This window comes from Paroedura picta, chromosome 4, assembly GCF_049243985.1.
Source record: "Paroedura picta isolate Pp20150507F chromosome 4, Ppicta_v3.0, whole genome shotgun sequence".
Taxonomy (NCBI): Eukaryota; Metazoa; Chordata; class Lepidosauria; order Squamata; family Gekkonidae; genus Paroedura; species Paroedura picta.
The window spans coordinates 38,953,548-38,975,552 of NC_135372.1; the positions used below are offsets into that span (position 1 = coordinate 38,953,548).

Sequence of the window (22,005 nt, forward strand, 5' to 3'; positions counted from 1 at the left end):
ATACTTCAAACAAGTTGATAGCTCTGTTGTTGAGTTTGGGAAGCCCTATGGGGCATATTTGGCTTGCCTTGCAAAAGGCCGTGGGAAAGAATGTAAGGAGGTGATAGTCAGCAGGCAGAGTTGAGAGTCAGAATGGCCTTGGGTCGCAAAATTGCTTGCCATAATATGAAGATCTGTCTACAAAACCTTAGATGGAGACAAGTAAAAATCTATTCCACATATACATTGATTTCTGCTGGGTGCAGTATCAAAGGGCAAGCTTGTGATATGAGTTCTGTAGAATGACAGCTAACAGACTGGACAGTGGGTATGAGCAGAAGAGTCAGAAGCAGATTCATGACATGAGTTGTTTACCGCTTTGTGGGTCCAAAAGCCAACACCAGAAAGCCAAAAACCCAGACAGTATATTACCTTTTATTGCTACCAACCCAATAACACACAGCAGTGTGTCGGCTTTTGAGTTTACCAGACATCCCCATCAAGCTAAATGTTACAAAACAAGAGAGGGGAGGGATTATTTTTTTTCAGGTCATGATTTTAAGATGTTGCCATGCCAGCCTAAGGTGGCCCTTCTGACAAGCAAAGAAGAATCACATTTCAAGTCGCTGCCATAAAAGCAAGAGGTAATGAGACACAGACCATGAGCTACACACAGGAGCAGCTGAGCAGCCCATCTGAACCCATTTCCTGCTTGCTTTGACGTAGGCCTTTTCAGTGGGGCTGGAGCAAATCAGTCAGGCAGAGCTCTGATGGGCCTCGGAGCTCTGTTTCCATTTGCAAGGTCCAGAAATCCCAATACCGAGGTGCGTGTCGGTTTAGGCATTAAACTGAAAGTGGTGTCGTTTTCACCGAGGTGGAAAATCCATTTCTGTGCTGTCCCACTGCAAACGAGGGTCCACATCAACAATCTAATTTTTTTTATTCCTCACTGAGTGGAGCAGTTCACATCCTGAGCAGAATATCACTGCTGTGATCTTAAAATGGGCAGTGTGCGATCCTGCGTAGCTCCAGACTGAAGAAGAAGAAGAGTTGGTTCTTATATGTCACTTTCCTCTACCCTAAGGAGTCTCAAAGTGGCTTACAACTGCCTTCCCTTTCCTCTCCCCACAACAGACACCCTGTGAGGGAGGTGATGTTGAGAGAACCCTGATATCACTGCTCGGTCAGAGCAGCTTTATCAGTGCTATGGCAAGCCCAAGGTCACCCAGCTGGCTGCATGTGGAGGAGCGCAGAATCAAACCTGGCTCACCAGATTAGAAGCTGTCCCTGCTCTTAACCTCTACACCCAGCAGGCTCTCTGCAGCCATCAGTACAATGACTCCTCAGCCCTGAATTGGCAACAGAGAGTCTGGAGAAATCTGTCACATGAGCCTCGACTGTATTCTCGAGTAAGTATAACCCAGGCACAAGTTGTCCTCACTGAGTCCTTTATCCCTGCATAAATAATGGGAAAGAAAAGTAAAGCTGAGCCATGGAGCATCTCATCATACTGGCAAACATGAATGGGATACACTTTGGCATTTCAGCTTACCTTAGCTTTGTGTGCACAAATGCTGGAGTCAAGGTAGAATGATGCTATTTTGTTTACTAATCGCTGTCGCTCAGTGCTTTGCCAGCTCTGCGCCTTGTTTGTATATCTTTATTCATTGCCTCTGGTGGTTGATGGCAGTGGTTTAGAGGGCACATAAAAGGGAAGAAGTGAGGCGAGGAACGGTAACAAATGTGACAGCCAAATGCATAATCAATGGAGGGGGGACAATGAATTTATAGGGGAGTGAAGGTTATAGACTAGTTTGGATTGGATGAGAGGCACCAACTCCTGGGTGTTCAGCTGTGAATTAGTTGCTTGTGCCTGCTTAAAAATCTCAATCCATTTAGTATAGAGAGCCAGCTTGGTATCATGGTTAAGAATGGCAGCCTCTCATCTGGAAAAGTGGGTTTGATTCCCTATTCCTCCACATGCATCCAGCTAGGTGACCTTGGACAGTTCTCTCAGGGCTTTCAGTCCTACCTATTTTACAGGGTGTTTGCTGTGGGGAGAGGAAGGGATGGTATTTGTGAGCTGCCTTGAGACTTCCTCAGGTAGTAAGAAGCAGGTTACAAAAAAAAAAAAAAAAAACTCTTCTAAATGTAGAGGCTAAGTGTGAAGCTCCGAGTTCAGATGTCATCTCATTCATAGTCAGTAGTTGTTTGATGGAAGGTAATTTTTAAAATTCAGATACTTATCTGCAGTATGGAGGTAATCCTGCCCTACCATACAATGCCTGAACATCGACTACTGTGGAAATGCTGGTCTTTGGGGGATGGTATCTCTTGAAAACACAGATGCTTCATCCTAGAAAGGTCTCTCATCCTAACCCAGCCATCACCAACTTGTTTTTAAGGTTAATGTTACATGTTCCACGCAGAGCTGCCCTCAAAAGCATCTGAGTGGTGGTTGAGTTAGGGTGGGAGAAATCTCTAGAAGAATTGTTATAGTAGCATAATTCAGCTATTCTCAACAGGGGCCTTGGCTCATTTGAAGGGGACCACAGAGAGAAACATATGAGAAGGGAAGTCCAAAGAATTTAAGGGGGGTTGGTTCTGGTAACTGAATCAATGAAATACCTTTTTTGTCACATATGATGTCATTATTAATTGCTATAAATTTCGACCTTTAACAAGGGAAAGAAAAGAAATAATGTAATCCATTCCTTTGGGTGTGCTTGAATTACTGTATTTGCTGGCGTATAAGACTACTTTCCCCCCCTGAAAAACATGCCTCCAAGTGGGAAAGTCATTCTATACTCCAGGTGCACTTCAGTTGGGATAGACATAGCTGCCCATAGTGGCCTCCCAATGTCCGCCCAGTGCCCATAGTGGCCTCCCGATGCCCGCCCACCTCATTCTACATACCATCCAATATCGTGCGGTATCCAGCGTGGCCGCGGCGGGTCATCAGCGTGGCTGCGGCGAGCGTCAGCAGCGAAACAGGGGTGCCAGCCTTTCCGGCGTGACCGGCCCGTTTTGCTAGGCAGGAAGCAGCGGCGCTCCGGCCTGCCCCTTGTCTACGCAGAGCTCCCACATGCACACTTGCGCACTAGTGCCTGTCACAGGGAGATGCAGGGGCAGGCCGGAGACGCTGCGGTCACGCTGCGGCCGTACAATGGTGACAATGACAGGTACCGTAATGTAATGTAACAAACTCTATATTTTGAGTGGAAATGTTGGGGGGGTCGTCTTATATGCCCAGTCGTCTTATACTCTGGCAAATACGGTAATGCATTCAAGAAAAAAATGAACACACCTGCTTCTCTTGGCTGACTGTTCTAGAAATCTCTCTCTCATATATATAAGACAAGGTACATGGTGTATATTTGGTTAGCTTCTTAGGCCTTGTTTAGCCTAGGAAATGGCATATCCTGTGTCTTTTTGCCATTCATTCTTTTTTGTCAGTTCAGTTCATCACATCAAATGCTACTGAGAGTATTCATAAGACTTAAGGTAATCATACTGCTGCCAGTATACAGGCAGATATTGCCGATGAGGGCTGCTAGAGCAGCTCATAAGCCTGATGTCAGGAATCAAGCTGAGCCCAGCTAGCAGAGTCCGTGATAAAGCAGCCACATCCGAGATCCAACAGGTAGTTGAAGATCCAAAGAAGTACTTTATTAAACAGAGTCTACATACAGCTAAAGCAGGTCAAGATCTCCTAAGCAAAGATCTTGATAGTAATAGGGAACAATAGTCATTTCAGAACGAATATAGGGTTCTCTCAATAAGGGAGGGGTACAAAGGCATTTTGGTGGGAGAGCAGGAGCGAACCAAAGGTGCTAAGGTCCACAGGCTTGCCATATGGCCGGAAACTAATCTCTACAGTTACAGCCCTGTTGAGACTAGGCTGTTTATGCAAGGTCACTTGGAGAAGATAGATAAAGCAATGGAAGAAAACTCCCCCTTGGAAAGTGGGGGAGTCTTGGAGCCTGAGGACAGATTTACAGGTTTACAACCCCCAACCTTGCCAGGCTTCAGAAAACGAAACTAAGCAGACATGAATCGAGGTTCATGACACCTGACTGGAGCCAGTAGAGAACCGTGTCCAGGAATGCTTGAAGCTGAGCTGCAAACCACATATTCAGTTGATTTCACTAGACTCTTACTTTAATGGCATCCTTCTGATGGCAAACTTGAATTCATGCTGGCTCTCAGTGGAAGTTAATGAGTAAATTACTTAAAATCAGAATTTTGCCTTTGGTCAGTTCCCACAATGAGTGGTAACAAAAGTGTAGGGCGGTGGTGGTGGGGATTGTTATGTTTCTAAAATGGCTTGCACTCACTGAACCTTGAACAATCCATTCTAAATATTGATGCATCAGTTGGAAAAGAGAGAACAGCCTAATTGAATTGGGGATTGGAGCCTAAAAAAACCTGGGGGAAGTCCGATCAACTGTGAGATCCAATATGGCTTAACATAAACTCTAATCACCACTGAATGCAAGATATAGGTCAGCTTTCTCTTGCTCCTTAAAAAAAAAGTTGACTCTGTTTTGATCCTGAAATTATTATTTATTAGACTTATAAACTGTCCCTCCCTAATAAGCTCTATATGAATCAGCTCTGCAGTAATACTGATAGCTTGGATGCTGCTATTATACTTGCATGGCAAGAAGTCCTCTATTGGAGGACATGTCCCTCCTGAGCCTAGGTGCTTTCTGTTTAAGCAAGCATCCCAAGAAAGTACCCAGTGAATTCTGTCTGTCTGTCACCAATCTATCTACAATCATTGAACTTGTTGACTACCACTCTCGGGCCGGCCAGCCAGCTCACAGTGGTTTACAACAGATTAATAAAACCACAATGAAATCCTAGTCAGCCCATGGTGTTTCAAGGTCGTTAGGACCGCTTTGACTTGATGTACTGTCCAATCTCCTCACGGCATGCAGACCTTGGAGCCAGCTTCTCCTGCAGCATGGTTAAAACTGCACTGCTGGAGAAGACATTCAAGCCAGGTCTGCATGTAGCAGGGAAAGACCTTCCCATGGCATGCACATCCTTGGATCAGCTTCTTCTGCAGCATGGCTTACAACGTGTGGAAGGAAATCCTGGCTGGGACGGCTTCTCCAGCAGCGTGATTTAAACCAGGGTGCTAGAGGACCCAGCCCCATTGGAGGCAGTGCAGGGCTTTTTTGTTGCTCCTTTTTAAATTCAAGGTCAGCTATATGAGAAGCTGATCAGATTCTTTGATCTGTAACAGGTTTAAATTATACCCCCCAAATATGAGCAAGTTATTATTTTTTTTTGGGGGGGGGTTGGCTTAGTTTGTACAGAATGCACACCCCTAGTGGTGATTTAAACTTGTTTTGATCATTGGGTCATAAACTATTCTGATACTTAAAAAAAGAACTTATTCTAAGTGTCCTGCAGTCTTTATCCTTTCATTTGGATACTCATGCTCCAAAATTTGGCTGGAAGTGGGGCACTGATGCTCATTTTAGGTGCAGTTATGCTCAGCAGCAAGAGCCTCTTGCGGCACAGAGTGTTAAGGCAGCAGTCATGCTGTCTGAAGCTGTCTGCCCATGAGACTGGGAGTTCAATCCCAGGCGCCGGCTCAAGGTTGACTCAGCCTTCCATCCTTCCGAGGTCGGTAAAATGAGTACCCAGCTTGCTGGGGGGTAAACGGTAATGACTGGGGAAGGCACTGGCAAACCACCCCGTATTGAGTCTGCCAAGAAAACGCTAGAGGGCGTCACCCCAAGGATCAGACATGGCTCGGTGCTTGCACAGGGGATACCTTTACCTTTATGCTCAGCAGCTGTCTTGGTATGTACTTCTTCACAGATAGGCTGTGTAAACTGTGTTTCTACAATTCTGTGTGTTCTTCCCTCACTACAGCAATCAAAACAACCTTTGTGCGTATCATTCTGTTCCCTTTTATTATCAGACAGCACTGAAGCTCCTTTTATTGTAATGTAATTCTTCTATCTTAAACAGCTTTATTAGATATTCTCCCTTTATTCAGCGAGAAAGATAAAAGGCACTACACCAGAGCCACTATCTTACATTTCTCTTTAATGCCCCAAGCTAAAAATTACTGGAACATTTTTAAAAACTTTTTCATTCTTATGTTACCCTGAGGGTGTATGGCTTTTACGCCAGAGCTGTCAAAAGAACTGATGCTAAAAGGTAAAAATTTGATAAATATAAGAAAATGTGGAAGACTTTCATGGCCAGAGTCAGTTGGTTGATGTGAGTTTTCTGGGCTGTGTGGCCATGATGTTATCCCTGTAACTGTGGATGGTGTCTTCAAAGGCTGGACACAATAAGATGGGAATCTCTCTGCGCCACAGTTAATGGTGAAACATCAGGGACTAACACTACCAGGCCACAGCCAGAAAGCCTGAAAAACCCACAACAATCAGAAAATATCCCTTGCTTAAAATTGCTTTTTAAAAAGATCTGTGGAAGAACTATTTAAAGTCTTCCCCCCAAAACAATTAAAGCTTTTAACCTATATCTGAGTTAGGTAGTGCACAATAGCTATGAGGCTGGTTCATTTTAGATCAGAGATTGTTTGCAGGAGTGTCCTTGTAAAGTAGAGATGATAGATTTATGTATCTTGCTAAACGTACATAAACCAAATAAACATATAAGTAAATTGCAGCTCTCTATGGATTGTAGAAGTTTTGGTCTAGAACTTCGTTTTAAATCCCTACTCACTCATATAACTCACTTGGCCAGCCTTGGGCCAGTTATTCTCTCAGCTTAACCTACCTCCTGGGTGGTTGTGAGGACTATTGCAAGTCTATAAGTCTGCTCCCTCTTATCTGTGATATGCTCTTGTCCATGTCCTTGACTTGTTCTGATCTATCACATTTAGCCATACAGAGATCTCCTGTTCCTTCACTGTACCATTTGATTTCTTTTATGGTTGGCCCTTATTTTAACATCTGTGTGACACCTCTGAACCTTTGGAGTTCTCCACACCACCACTTTTAGCTTAAGCCCTTTAGTTCCCATCCTCTACAGAAGGTCTTATCCCGGCTGCCAGTCTTTTCCCCTTCCTTCCATTTCCTCCCCTGTGTTAAACTTTAGATGGCAAACTCCTCGGGCAACTGACCTTTTGTTCTGTAAAGCCTCATGAATAGTGATAGTTCTATAATGATAATAGTGATTTTTTTTTGAAAAGTGGAAACACAACCAGGAGTTCCAATGAAGCCACCCTAGTCATGCTGCCATAGATCTCTGCTGTGAATAAACAAGCTATGCCATGAGATACAAAGCCAAGATAGTACAGATCTGTCAGTGACTTGGTATTATTTTGTAATTATGCATCAATATAGGCCACTGGTTTATAATTCAGTATTGTTCATGTGCTCCCTGACTTGGGTAGCCAACAGTAGCCCAATCTCTTTCAAGCAAAACAGAGTTGCCTCTGGTTAGTATTTGGATAGATCATCAAGGAAATCACTACATAGAGCAGCCTTTCTCAACTTTTTTACCATTGAGAACCCCCTGAAACATTCTTCAGGCTTTGAGAAACCCCAGAAGTGCTGCTAATGTGCCAAATATGGATGAAAGGCATAATTATGTACACGCCTACGTGGGGCACCTCCCTTCTCATCTCCTCTGTGCCCACCATTGGCCATTTTGAGAATGGTGAGTGGGTCACCATGACCATATATGATCATATCACCTGATCATATTCAGACTGTTCTGAAGCAGCTGCATTGGTTGCCAGTCGTGGCCTGGATCAGATTCAAGGTTTTGGTATTAACCTTTGAGGCCGTCTGCGGCTTGGGCCCTGTCTATCTGAGGGACCGCTTGCCCGCTTATGTCCCCCGAAGGGCCCTTTGCTCTGTTGATGCAAATCTGTTTGTGGTCCCTGGCCCCAGAGAAGCACACTTAGCCTCGACCTGGGCTAGGGCTTTTGTAGTCCTGGCCCCCACCTGGTGGAATGAGCTCCCGGAAGAGCTGATGGCTGTGACAGAGGTGCCTTAGTTCTGTAAGATGGAACTCTTCCACCAGATCTTTGATTGAGGCCGGGTTGCAGGGACAACTGGGGCCCCTCCTCTAGCCACTGCTATTCCAGTCTGCGATCCCTGTACCTGTGGTGATTTGACTGTAAATTGGGGAAGGATTGGGGGATTATGCCATCATTTTAAGGGTTTTTATGAGTTTAATGATATGGGGGATTATGATTTATTTTAATGGGGTTTTAATTCTGTCTTTGTGTAACCAGTCACGAGTCTTCGGAGAGTGTTGGGATACAAATCCAAATAATAAATAAATAAATGTTTAACAAATCCAAAAAACAGATTAAAAATGAATTAGCTCCCACCCATTCAGGAAACCCTTCCAGGGCTGTCAAGAAACCCCAGGGTTTCACAAAACCCTGGTTGAGAAAGCCAGGCATAGAGACAGGCAGTGGCAAGCCAACTCTGAACATCTCTTACCTTGAAAACTTTACAGTATTGCCATAAGTCAGCTGCGACGTGACAGCACTTTCCACCACCTCTGTCATTATGTGTAGAAAAACCTTGGATGAAGTTAAAAAATGAATGGATTGGAGTTAACGACATCCAGTGAGACTCTGATGTTACCAAAATAAACTGACCTCAGAGCATCATGTGTCTTGGCTGGGAGGCTATGATTTGCTTCAGAGGAACCATTTAAAGGTGCACAGTTTCTTTCACGGATACTACTTTGATGTGGACCCAGTTTCTTGCGCTATAATACACTTATCATTCCCATTGAATACGAAATGGCACAAGGATATAGTTGACAGGGAAGGGGGGAGGAAATAGAAAGTATTTTCATTTAAGTCATGATTTTTAGTCAGTCTTACCAGAGCTTGAATGAAAGAGAATAGGGTGAGGTTCCCCAACTCGGTGCCCCTGGTCACCACAGCACCTGCCAATACTTTGCTTGGTTCCTGGTGATCTTTGTTGAAAGTGGGTGGGGCTATTGAAAGGCAAAGTTTGTTATTGGCTGCTTTCGTTCAACTGAAAGTTTTCCATAGCCCCTAGAACAGACTTTCTCCTCCATGGTTTTGTGAAACCCTTAGGTTTTTTGACAGCCCTGGAAAGGTTTCCTGAATGGGTGGGAGTTGATTATTTATATTCATATTCATATTCATATTCATATTCATATTTATCAGATGATACGATCATATATGGTCATGTTGACTGACCCACCCCTCTCAAAATGATCAATGATAGGCTTAGAAGGGGTGGGAAGAGGAGAGGCCCCAGGTGGGCATGTATACCACTATGCTTCTCTTACCATATTTGGCATGATCATGACACTTCTGGGGTTTCTCTTAGCCTGAGGAATGTTTCAGGGGGTTCTCAGTGGTATAAAACAATTAGGAAAGGCTGCTCCAGATACTGCGGAGAGTGTAGTGGTTAGGAGTGCGGACTTCTAATCTGGCATGCCAGATTCGATTCTGCGCTCCCCCACATGCAACCAGCTGGGTGACCTTGGGCTCACCACGGCACTGATAAAACTGTTCTAGCCGGGCAGTAATATCAGGGCTCTCTCAGCCTCACCCACCCCACAGGGTGTCTGTTGTGGGGAGAGGAATGGGAAGGCGACTGTAAGCCGCTTTGAGCCTCCTTCGGGTAGGGAAAAGCGGCATATAAGAACCAACTATTCTTCTTCTTCTTCTAGTAAGCAAGCACCTGGACTTTCCTTAGCCAATGCGTTGGGTTCCATTTACCCCTTTTAGACTTTCCTTCTTTTTATTTCCTATTTCTACTTTCCTCCTTCCAGGCTTTCCATTTTTCTTCTTTTCATCCTTCTTTCTCTTCTTCCCCTCAGCCCTTATGCTTTCCTTTCTTTTTTTATTCCCCTTTTGCCAAGCAAGGAGAGAATTTGGCTCCATCTCCTGCAGTAGAAGAAGAAGAAGAGTTGGTTCTTATATGCTGCTTTTCTCTACCAGAAGGAGTCTTAAAGCGGCTTACATTCGCCTTCCCTTTCCTCTCCCCACAACACACCCTGTGAGGTGGGTGAGGCTGAGAGAGCCCTGATATTACTGAAGAAAAGTTGGTTCTTATATGCCGCTTTTCTCTACCAGAAGAAGTCTCAAAGTGGCTTAAATTGGCCTTCCTTTTCCTCTTCTCACAACAGACAACCTGTGAGCTAGGTGAAGCTGAGAGAGCCCTTGGGTCTGCCTCCAGCAGCTATTTTGGAGCAGTTCCTGCCACTCCCTTTCAAAACTCCAAGGGTTCAAAAAGTTTGGCATAGAATAAATATTGGCAGAGAGTAAATATTGGCACTTTAATTCACATGGGGGGGGCGGGGAAGAGCACCCCTGTGCAGAGGTCTTGCCGAAGTCTCCACCTTGGTTACTATTTATACAAATAAAATGCTATACTCTGTTGCTCTGAAACAGTAGTCGCTCAGAGCACTTTCTGTACTTATGCTCAGCAGAAAAAACAAGGTAAAGATACTAATACCATCTCATCAACAAATACACAAAATGACAGGAACCATTTATTATTGAGGACAATGAACTACTCAGAGGTCCTTCTGAACAGTTCAGCCTCGCAGCATTTACTTAACGATGCCAAACATAGCACTGCTTGCCTTGAGCCATAGGACTGAGATGCCGGGGTTGTTTAATACCTTGGATTCAAGGGTAAATAGTTGTTTTCCACCTGCAGCTTTTCTGGGTGTCTCCTTAAAAACAGTATATGTAAAATAACTGAGCTTCTTTAACAGACAGTCCAACATAAATGCATTGATTTGTGAGTAACTGTTAAAATTGATTCCCTTCTTCTTTTCTTCTCACTCCCCTAAATGCAAGATTACTGTCACTGCCAGCTGTTGCTGCTTCCATTAGGCAGAATAATGTCTTGCCACTTCAGGAGTTCCCAAGGCTGTAGATGCATTTGAGGGGCTTCCAGCCAGGGACTCCAAGATATTGCCTGATGAAATGACACTTTTGGTTATCTTCCTCAACAGATGATAAACTCATGGTTTCTAATGCTGTTCTACATTACTCTTTTCTCCCCTGCCTTCCCGGTTTCCCCTGGCAGGTAAAACAGACCTTTATGTAGTTAGCTCTTGGTGTTTTCATGAGATTTTCAGTATGCAGTGATGTTTATGTGGCATAAAATGTTCACTTGATTTCCATAACTTTGCAAGCACTGTAAAGTTGCTTTCCCACTTTCTGATACCGTTTTATCTGGCTTGTGGAACAGCTTTTGTATAGCTTGGTTTGCATAGCTTTGTATATTGAAATGGAGAATCGCTAATTCTCTTGCGATTTCAGTAACACTTTTAACAAATCTAATCTTAAACGTCAGTCTGCACTAGTATTTGCAATTGTTTAGAGAATTCGTACGCTACTTCTCCAGTCAAATAACAGCCTACAACAATAAAACAGAACCAAGTGAACAGGCAATAAAAAAACCCAACGCTAAAATTGTATCAGTAAAATAATCCAAATCAATAGCATAAATAAATCAAACTAACTCAATTTAAAGTGCTTATTAAAAAGCAGCAGTCTAAAATAAAAGGTCTTCAGTCTTGTAGCAAATCATGAAGCCGTTAAAAAATAGAATCCCTCATTGAAATGCTTGGGGAAAGAGAAATGCTTGGAGCCAGAATATAATGGAAAGTAAAATGGGTGTCAGGTGAGCCTCAAGGCAGGTGGCATTCCAGAGGCATGATGCTACCAGTGGGTGGGGGCACAGAGAGCAGGGCTCAAGAGGATCTCAACTGGCAGGCTGGACAATATGCGAGGAGGACCGTAATCATACAGTCAGTTCGGGACTGGCCTGGATGACTCTTGCCTATTCAGGTTGTTAAGGTATCCTTTACTCATGTAACATTAACAGAAAACAATAGAAATATGATTTTTTTAAATATAAAAACTCTTTTACTCAAGATGTTATACATATGTGATAAAGTAGACTAAAGAATTATTGACTCTATAAATATTTCCTTTCTAGACTGTGGCAGATTAGTAGTCGTGGCCTCATTATCTGCCAGAGCTTGCTTGCTTCTGGCATTAAGAATTCCACTTGTATGTCAACCTGAACTGTGATTCTATTTGCATCCCTGGCATGCCTCTTTTTCTCTCCAAAATAAATGCATGGCGAGGTTTTGTGGCTGCTTTTATGGTTTTGTTATATTTTTTTCTCATGTAGACTTGGTTCTTCTTAAAGCTTCAGTCTACACTTGGGTTTTTAGTGCTAAAGTATATCGATAGTCTGAGGTTTGTTTCTCTCAAAGAGGGGAAGGGCTGGTTTAACTCAAAAAATGACTTTCTGGTGAACCTGATGAGATTATGGCCAATCCTACCCCTTCTTTCCTGGTTGTCAGTCTTTGTATAATAGTGGTCTGAACTTTATTTTCTAGGTCTAATTTTCCTGTCCGGTTTCCCCACAAGAGGGAAAGGAAACTTGATAGAATCATAGAGTTGGAAGGGGCCGTACAGGCCATCTAGTCCAACCCCCTGCTCAACGCTGGATCAGCCCTAAGCATCCAAGAAAAGTGTGTACCCAACCTTTGCTTGAAGACTGCCAGTAAGGGGGAGTTCACCACCTCCTTAGGCAGCCTATTCCACTACTCTGAACTACTCTGACTGTGAAATTTTTTTTCCTGATATCTAGCCTACATCGTTGTACTTGTAGTTTAAACCCATTACTGTGCGTCCTTTTCTCTGCAGCCAACAGAAACAGCATCCTGCCCTCCTCCAAGTGACAACCTTTCAAATACTTAAAGAGAACTATCATGTCCCCTCTCAACCTCCTTTTCTCCAGGCTGAACATTCCCAAGTCCCTCAACCTATCTTCATAGGGCTTGGTCCCTTGGCCCCAGATCATCTTCGTTGCTCTCCTCTGTACCCTTGATAGCAACAACCACCTTAATAACAAAATATTGTTATTAAAATGAACAATCAGAGGTCTTTTTTTCGTGTAGTCCTGCATTGTTAATAGAACTAGGGGTTATAGTATTAAGTCTTGGTCAAAGAGAGATCAATATAATCCTAGGTTACTTTGACAAGAGCTCTCCATCCCAATAGGAGTGTTCCGTTATGGTGAATTAGCAGAAATTGGAGAGCTGCTATAGAGGCTGTTAGCTATCACACTTAAGGAGAATCTAAATTGAGTATATTTAGAAAAGTGGGGAATGAATGGCAGTTTCAAATACAAAAAGATGCATTGAAGAAGGGAATGTCCCATTAGTAAACTGCAATATATTATGGTATTTATTTTAAAAACAGGGCTCCCAAGGCAGCGAACATTAAAATGTTTTAAAATTAAAAGAGCATTTAGAAGAAGAAGAGTTGGTTCTTATATGCCGCTTTTCCCTACCTGAAGGAGGCTCAAAGAGGCTTACAGTCGCCTTCCCATTCCTCTCCCCACAACAGACACCCTGTGGGGTGGGTGAGGCTGAGAGAGCCCTGATATCACTGCCCGGTCAGAACAGTTTTATCAGTGCCGTGGTGAGCCCAAGGTCACCCAGCTGGTTGCATGTGGGGGAGCGCAGAATCGAACCTGGCATGCCAGATTAGAAGTCCGCACTCCTAACCGCTACACCAAACTTGCACTGTATAAATGTTCATAAAATATTTAAACAGTTCAATAAAACGGAGAAACACAAAATGAACTGGCCAGATGACCGAAGGCAACGGCAGACTAAGGCAGCTGCATTTCTTGGGAACTGCTTTTCTTGGGGCAGCTGCTTGGGTTAGACCGAGCCAAGCAAGCGTCAGAAGTTATGAGCACATGCTCTGTTGGCACGACGTTCGGAGCACAGTGCTTGTTGAACTTCAGAGTGGGTACAAGAGGAGATAAGTATGGACTTTAGAAATAGTTTATATAGCTGCAGGCCATCCATCCTCCATGGTTTTATTGTAACAAGCTTCCCCCCCCCCCACACACACACACACATGCACATATCCAGGCTGAATTTATGTTGCATCTAATGACTTTGAAAAAATACCTGCTCAAGCAAGTGCTTTGATTTAGACGCATTTTAAAACTTTCTAGGTGGATTCCCCAGGTCTTGTGCATGACTGGTTATCCAGTGAACCTGATGAAACATGGCAGGTGCCTCCTGTTTCACAGCCAAATGCTGGCAAAAGGCTCTTTGAGTTGCAAAACCAAGAGCAGTGGCTGATTGGCAGAACAATCCTGTATAGTTTCTCCAGTCTAGGATTTTGTCAGACTTTTCCCCAAAGAATTCTGCATCGGGTTGTCCTGTGAACATTCAGCTATACTACTACATCTTTAGAACAGTGAATAACAAAATTTCACTGGATACGTAGGTAGCTAGCTGTGCGCATATATTGTTTCTGATTTTCTCTTCCCTCCTCCCCTACTAGCTATTCCACTAAAGCTGAGTAAAATCTTAAATGAGGTATGTGATCTGTCTGCAAGGGGTTATTTAATGGAGCTTTTACAGGCTGCTCTGTGAAAAGCTTCAGAACAGTCAATAAAAAATGTCCCTGGCATGTGAAGGCCATTATCCATAGCCTGTCAAATGTCATCCCTAACCTCAAGCCATAGGGAAACTGTTCAATGTGAAACTTGAAACAAAAACAAAAACACCAGGCTGCCATTTAGGTTTTAGGCTACCATTCCACTTTGCTTCCGCTTCTTTGCAAAGTAGTAAATATGCAGAGAAATGCTATTGTTGATTTAGCCCGGGCTTTCTCAGCCAAGGTTTTGTGAAACCCTGGGGTTGCTTGACAGCTCTGGAAGGCTTTCCTTAATGCGTGAGAGTTAATTAATTTTTAAATATATTTTCTAAATGCGTTAAACATTTATTGAGTGATATGGTCATGTTGACCTGCCACCTCGTACCAAAATGGCCAGTGATGGGCCTGAAGGTGGGTGGGAAGGGAAACTCTGCTTCCCAACCATATTCTACAAAATCACTTCCGGGGTTTCTTGAAGCTGGAAGAATGTTTCAGTGGTTTATCAATGGTCAAAAAGTTGAGAAAGGTTGAATCAGCCACTTAATAATGAAGTCTTCTGCTTGATTCACTATCAAGGTAGTAAAAGAGCAGTGAAGCCTTGATAGCGGGATCAAGTCCTTCCTCCGCAGGGGTCAGATATGTGGCACTAGAATGCAAAATCCTTGTGATCTTGTCCAGATCAATCCACAAGCAGACAAAAATATAACCTCTTTTTAGTTCTTTGCTTAGGCTGGCAGCGCATTATGACTCTGCCTTAAAATAAGACCTTTGGGTAGCCAAGTGCTTTTGCAAGGCTTCCTGCAGGTCTTTGGTTCCATGCCATTGCGCTGACATGCAGCTTCTGTAACTGCGTTTACGCTCTGGGAACTTCACTGCCCCAGCTCCCATGCAGGAGCACAAATCGGGGGCAGATGAGGCATACCGGGCCAAATGCTCCCCTGTGTGGGTGCAGGAAGAGGTGGGGCAACCTGTCACAACTAAAACTCCAGCCTGCAGCCCAGCTTGAAACTTCCAGTGCGTAAATGATCTTGGAGTAGTATTTTTAATGGGGGCACACATGGGGGCCCAAGTCCTCTGCAATACACGATGATTAAAACATGCATCAGATGAGAGTACCTGGGATACACTGCCATACATGCACCTGATGGAAAACTCATGGTGTCATCAGGTATTGCATGACCAGTCTATTACAGTTAGGTCCTTAAGCAGTTATTCAAAGTCTTTTGACTCCGGTACACTCAGAAGCCTCTTGTGGTGCAGAGTGGTAAGCAGCAGAAATGCTGTCTGAAGCGATGTCCATGAGGTTGGGAGTTCGATCCCAGCAGCCGGCTCAAGGTTGACTCAGCCTTCCATCCTTCCGAGGTCGGTAAAATGAGTACCCAGCTTGCTGGGGGGTAAACGGTGATGACTGGGGAAGGCACTGGCAAACCACCCTATATTGAGTCTGCCATGAAAACGCTAGATGGCATCACCCCAAGGGTCAGATATGACCCGGTGCTTGCACAGGGGATACCTTTACCTTTACACTCAGAAGGGGGTAATTCTGTTTAGGAATGCACTGCGTAGTAGCCTTCTCTTTCCGAGCTGAGCATCTATGCAGCCCAGACCTCACCATATTTGAATTTGGCTTCTCCACATTCAGATTTTTCCCCCTGGTCCGGAGCTAATTGATGTGGCTGTTTGAATAAAACTACATTTTTATCTGTTCCAAAATGTGACCTCCTCAAGTTAATGAGAAGGCAGGAAGGATTGGTAGGGCAGAATCAGCAGGTGGGGATTACTTAACCCATTCCCAAAGCATGTTTTTTCTGCCTCCCCACCCATCCGCACACATATACAGGCTTAATTCTAGTCATGGAGCTCAGATATAGAAACTGTTGACTAAAAACAGAGGTGTGGTCATTTGCAGAAGACAGCTGCAGAAGACTTCCTACCACAAATGGCAGAACACCCAGCCAGCCCCATATTAGATACATTTATCGGATCCCAAGTCTGGTATTTCTGTGCTGTACTCTCCTCTTAAATTCTTGCGGTCCTTATCTGTACTCAACAATGGGAAAGTATCTTGCATTCTCTGGAAAGCAGGAAGTGACAGGATCATTGGAGATGCTCCAGCCATCAATTCCTGATGGAACTAATAGAGCTCAACGGCAGAACTCTGTAATGATTTTCTGATAGCACAGTATTTTTTAGTGCTGGTGAGAGTGCTCTTAATGGTCATCTAGAGCTCGACCTATGTGATCCCCAAGACCATTTTTAGATTAAAATGCTTGGGGGGAAATATATCTGAACCTGGTATTACCTTGCAAAGATAAATAAAGTCTTACCTACCTGTTATTCTATAAAGTAATGGCTCTCTCTAAATTTTATTCAATTCAGTTCAAATGAGAGCTTCATGCTAGCAATGCTTCTTGAAATATACTTATGGCTGTTGTTGCATAGAATTTAGCCACCATTTGAAAACCAAGGAGGAACATATGGAGAATGCAGAAGGACCATGCTTTGGTTATATGTAAAATTTGATTTTGCCTGTAATTCTTCTGCAGATCCTATTTCCTTCATCTAGGAAGGAGGTATTTTAATGGATTATTTTCAAAGTAATTTTGAGTTTTGAGGCACCCAATTTGAGGCACCCAAATTGATGTCAAATGTTGGTATTTCTGTGCTGTGCTATAATGCTAACAAGTTGTATTTCTATACTGACATTTTGCTGAAAAAGAAAAACTGGGGTGGGTAACAAGTATGAAAGTGTTCCAATCCTTCAGTTTCCCCAAACACAGTGACCATTGTTTTCCATACTGTCACAAGGGAGCTACCTGCATATTAAGTAACAATTTAGGTTAAATATTTAGAATGTCCCCTAATTTGGTGTTCCCCAACTACCTGGCCACAGCCCAGTACCGGGCTGTGTCAGGGAGGGGGGGAGGCACGGCCGCCGGTGTGCCAGTAGGCGTGCCTCCCTCCCCCCACAGCGCACGTGCACTGCGCCAGGAGCAAACGGCGCCTCCCGGCGCAGCGAGGGCTGCGCTGCAGCGGAGGGAGGCACAGGTGCCGGTCCGCGCAAATGCGCAGGCGAGGACCTGCCGCATCTCCGCGTTTGCGGGCGCTGGCACACTGGAGCCCCCGACTCCCCCTCTGCAGTGTGGCACTCGCTGTGCCGGTAGGCGTCCGATCGCTTCCGGCGCAGCGAGTACTGTGCCATGGGGGGGGGGGAGGCGCGCCTGCTGGTTTGTGAGTGCTGGCATGCTGGGGCCTGGGCCTCCCTCTCCCCCCCAGTCCCCGGGCCTTCCTCTCCCTCCCCCCCCCCCGGTCCCCAGCCCGGAAAAGGTTGGGGACCTCTGCATCCATACTAGGGAAGGGGCAGAAAGAAGGATTAGATACTCTAGAGCAGGTTTTCTCAACCAGGGTTTTCTTGATTGCCCTGGAAGATTTTCCTGAACGGTTGGGAGTAAATTAATTGTTATATATTATTTTTAAATTTGTCAGACATTTAGCAGGCAAGGCAGTTGGAGGAGGAGGAGGAGGATGAGGCCTCTGGGGGCCAGGCAGCTGCCCCCAACGCCAGCAAAGGCCAAGGTGATCCCCACAAGGCGTCTGGGGACTGGGCCACTGCCCATAAGGCCTTCAGGGGACATGCCACCACCCATGAAGCCAGTGCAATAAATGTTCTCCAGCACTTGCTAGTACACAGAAGAGTGAAAGTTTTCCTAAGGCAAAGCTCGGATACATGTAAGTTTAGGTAGTGTTTAAATGTTATTCCAGACAAATTGCTAGAGAACTGTACGGGGGATTGATGAGTATCTCTAGGAGGCATATGGTGAAGTGGATTCATGTGTATTACAGTGAGTGAGGCAGATTGTTGGTTCTGTCTAGGCTCTAGATTTAACTATATCCCAGCCGAAAATATATCAGAAAAATACCTTATTGTTATTTTTTCTTTCAGGGTTATTCTTTCAGACAGATACAGTTTGGGTATTTTTTTCACGCTCCTAAATGGACTGCCAGATAGGTGAGGTTGACGGGTGTGTAAAGGGATTGCAGTCCCTTTAAATTTCTTCCAGGTGAACTCACCACTTAGAGAAGGTGTTTAAACAGACCCAGTCCTTTTGAGACCCTGTGTGGTGTAGTGGTTAAGAGTGGCGGAGACTAATCTGGAGAACTGGGTTTGATTCCCTGTTCCTCTACATGCAGCCAGCTAGGTGACCTTGGACCAGTTGCAGCTCTCACAGGCCGATTCTGCACCAGTGGCACCACTCCAGGGTGCTGTGGAGCTGCATGTTCTGCAGCTTTCTGGGGGACATAGCCACAGTGGACAGGTACCGCTGCATGCGGGGGGGGGGGCGTGGGGGCTTGCTATTTTGCAGGAGGGTGGGATTGTGGATGTTCCACGTAAAGGGCAAGAATCCTTGTTGGCTGATTTTTTAAACTTTGGGACTCCTTTTGGTAGTGAAAAGTGATTAAACCCCCCAGCTTTTCTACTACTACTTTTTTGAGGACTCATAGAATTGGACCTCCTGATCCAATGTTTTAGAAAATTGGGGTGGTGAGGGAGAGGCACCAGCAGCTATGCTGCAAATTGGCTGCCTCTACCTCAGAAAACACCCCCATCCACCCGAGATACTCCCAAATCAATTCCGCATTGTACCCTGTGGGGCTCATTAGTTATAAGGACCCTCATTGAATATAATGGAGCTGGAAAAATTCAGAATTTCCAAGTAAATCCCAAATCTGAATAACATACCAGTATGGGGAGTCAGGAATATTTGCCAATAACAATTTGGGGAGGGGGAGGGGGTTCAGGATACCTGAACTTGAAAAATACTGGGTGAGGAGGTTGTACATCTCTAGTTTTCTCCTGCAGGGGTTTATCGAAGGAGACAGCTAATTCTTTGTCCTCAAAAAGTATTTCGATAGCTAATCCATTAAAGGGATAGCCCTCGTGATTGGCTAGTTGTTTCTGGAGCCACGTGAGTCCACCTTTTGGCTCCCAGCGGTGAGTGTAAAGATGATGCAGACTCAGAGTCCACTGTGATGGTTCTGCCATATCCCTTTCCAGCATCTGTGGTGATTATGGCTGCAGCTCACAATAAGAAGGGGGAAAAGCGGGTGAAAGTCAACCCACTGAAGGTCTCCTTAGAAACCTTGGCATCAGGAAAGCTTCTCCAGCAATAGGAATGCTGTTTCCATTGGCTACAGAGGAGAGGACGCACAGTAATGGGTTTAAGCTACAAGTACAACGATATAGGCTAGATATCAGGAAAAAAATTGTCAGTCAGAGTAGTTCAGCAGTGGAATAGGCTGCCTAAGGAGGTGGTAAGCTCCCCCTTACTGGCAGTCTTCAAGCAAAGGTTGGATACACACTTTTCTTGGATGCTTTAGGATGCTTAGGGCTGATCCTGCGTTGAGCAGGGGGTTGGACTAGATGGCCTATATGGCCCTTTCCAACTCTATGATTCTATGAATAACCAGGAAAACAGGGTCTGTGAAGCTGCTCTTTCCAACAAGCATGTTAAAAAAATACGATACAGATCTTGGCAAAAAACAAACAAACCCAAACTTGATTTTGAGGTTCAAAATTATTTCTCCGTCCTGTGACTGCTAAGTATTGTCTCTCCCTCTCCCCCAGCTGCTTAATGATACTCAAGGTCTTTGCTGCCTCTGATTCTTGGTTTTGGGCTAGCAATCCACATCAGGACCGAATGGCATAGGAGCCCTACTGCTATGGGAGGGACGGCGGATGGACCAGGACCAAGATTCCTTGGCAAAGCCGGTGCTGTTTTCCCGGTCTGTTCTTGGCACTCATTACTGCTGGAATTGTTTGAATGTTTTAGAGCTCTTTGAATATACAGTCCAAGATGGACAAGATTGCTAGGAGCCAGGCCAGCGGTGTGAGACGGCTCAGTCTATCGTAAATCAGTTTGAGAGGTTTCTGCTGCGTGGTACCTGGGATTTTTATTCCTCTCACTTAGCCCGCTTTAAGATCTTGGCTTCCTTAGTAGGTAGGTAGTGCTTTTTCATCTTGTTCAGTGAAAGGTCCATATGGTCTGAGCGAAAGAGGGAGTGAATCTTTTTAATTAGAAGACACGACCACCTGTTTAGGCATTAATGAATGTGATAAGCATTAGGCTTGATGTGTCTACTTAAAAATTGCAAACTTGGGATTGATTTAATTTTTTTTAAAAACACCCACCTTCAGTTGGGCACAGACACCACAGCGGCAGCGATAATCAATTAATAATTAAGCAACTAATTTTAGCATCCTGCAGCCATACAGTTTCCTGGAGTCATACTGATTGGAGCAGAAGTTGATGGATTGTGTAGGCTATGCAGGTGGGCGTGCTGGGCCCGGGCCATATGCCATCGGGCACGGAGATGTTCATTGCAGGATTTAGGAAGGTGAATTCGGAAACTGCAAGCAGATGTTCTTGCCCACTCCACTTCTATCCCTGCCTGCATTAATCCAGTGGCTTGTCTCTCTTCCTCTTGTCATTCTTTCTGTTGTCAGTTTGTTTTCTGGCATCTACAACATTTAAGAAATAAAAGAGGACAGTCTTTCATAAACATCGTCTGAAAAGCTTCTCTAGTATAAGACCTTTTCCAGAGAGGTAGCCAATGTTAGCCTTTTGCCACCAAGTCCTTTGAGACCTTATTTATTGCAGCATGAGCTTTTGTGGGATACAATCTGCTTTGTCAGGTGCTTGAAGGATTTTTCTCAGTTGGTAGATACATTTTCTTTTTTTGTATATTATATGCTCAGGGGCTGGGAGTTTGCTATGCAAAATTCGGATATCTACAGATAAGGCCAGTGACCATTTGTAACAGTGTAATCGGTGACTGCAATCTTCCCAGCTTTGTTAGTCTAATTTATGGTTATAGTGAAAGAAAAATCCAGAGCTCCTGCTGAAGCAGCTCTGCTGCTGCCTTAGATTACTGAAGCAAAAAATTCCTAGTCTTTTGACCAAGAGGGTTTCTTCATATATTGGGTTGGATCTCAAGGCTCCGTTCTCAGGAGTAGTCAAACTGCGGCCCTCCAGATGTCCATGGACTACAATTCCCATGAGCCCCTGCCAGCATTTGGAGGGCCGCAGTTTGACTACCCCTGCACTACGTCTTCCTCATCAACCAAGAAAGACTTCTCCATCAGAGGAAGCTTTTCTCTCTTCAAGGAAGTCTAAGATGAAGACCATTTCAGAATCCAATTTTCTCCTTGTCAGATTCAACTTAGTGTGTTCTGGATCCATTTTCTCATTCTTTCCGTTTCCACTTCATTAGTCTCTAATAGCAACTTAACGCAAATTGCAGTGCTAAATATGGTGTAGCATTCTGTCTGCACTGAGGTTAGAAGTAAATGTACTCCTGTGGAGCAAATCTGGAAACAGGCTGTAAGTCCTAGTTTAAGGTGGACTTTAAATAACGTAAGTATCTGTGCTTATACCATGGTTAATACTGATATGAACTGGGGATGTAGTCCTTGGGGGCAGGGGTAGTCAACCTGTGGTCCTCCAGATGTTCATGGACTACAATCCCCATGAGCCCCTGCCAGCGGCTCATGGGGATTGTAGTCCATGAACATCTGGAGGATCACAGGTTGA

The 22,005-nt window shown here is 44.5% G+C and overlaps 1 protein-coding gene across 2 annotated transcripts in view; it reads left to right on the plus strand.

Moving 5' to 3' along the window:
* Positions 1–22,005, plus strand: part of COP1 (COP1 E3 ubiquitin ligase) — a 181,186-nt gene that overhangs the window by 99,885 nt on the left and 59,296 nt on the right. The gene's annotated exons all lie outside the window — the stretch shown is intronic.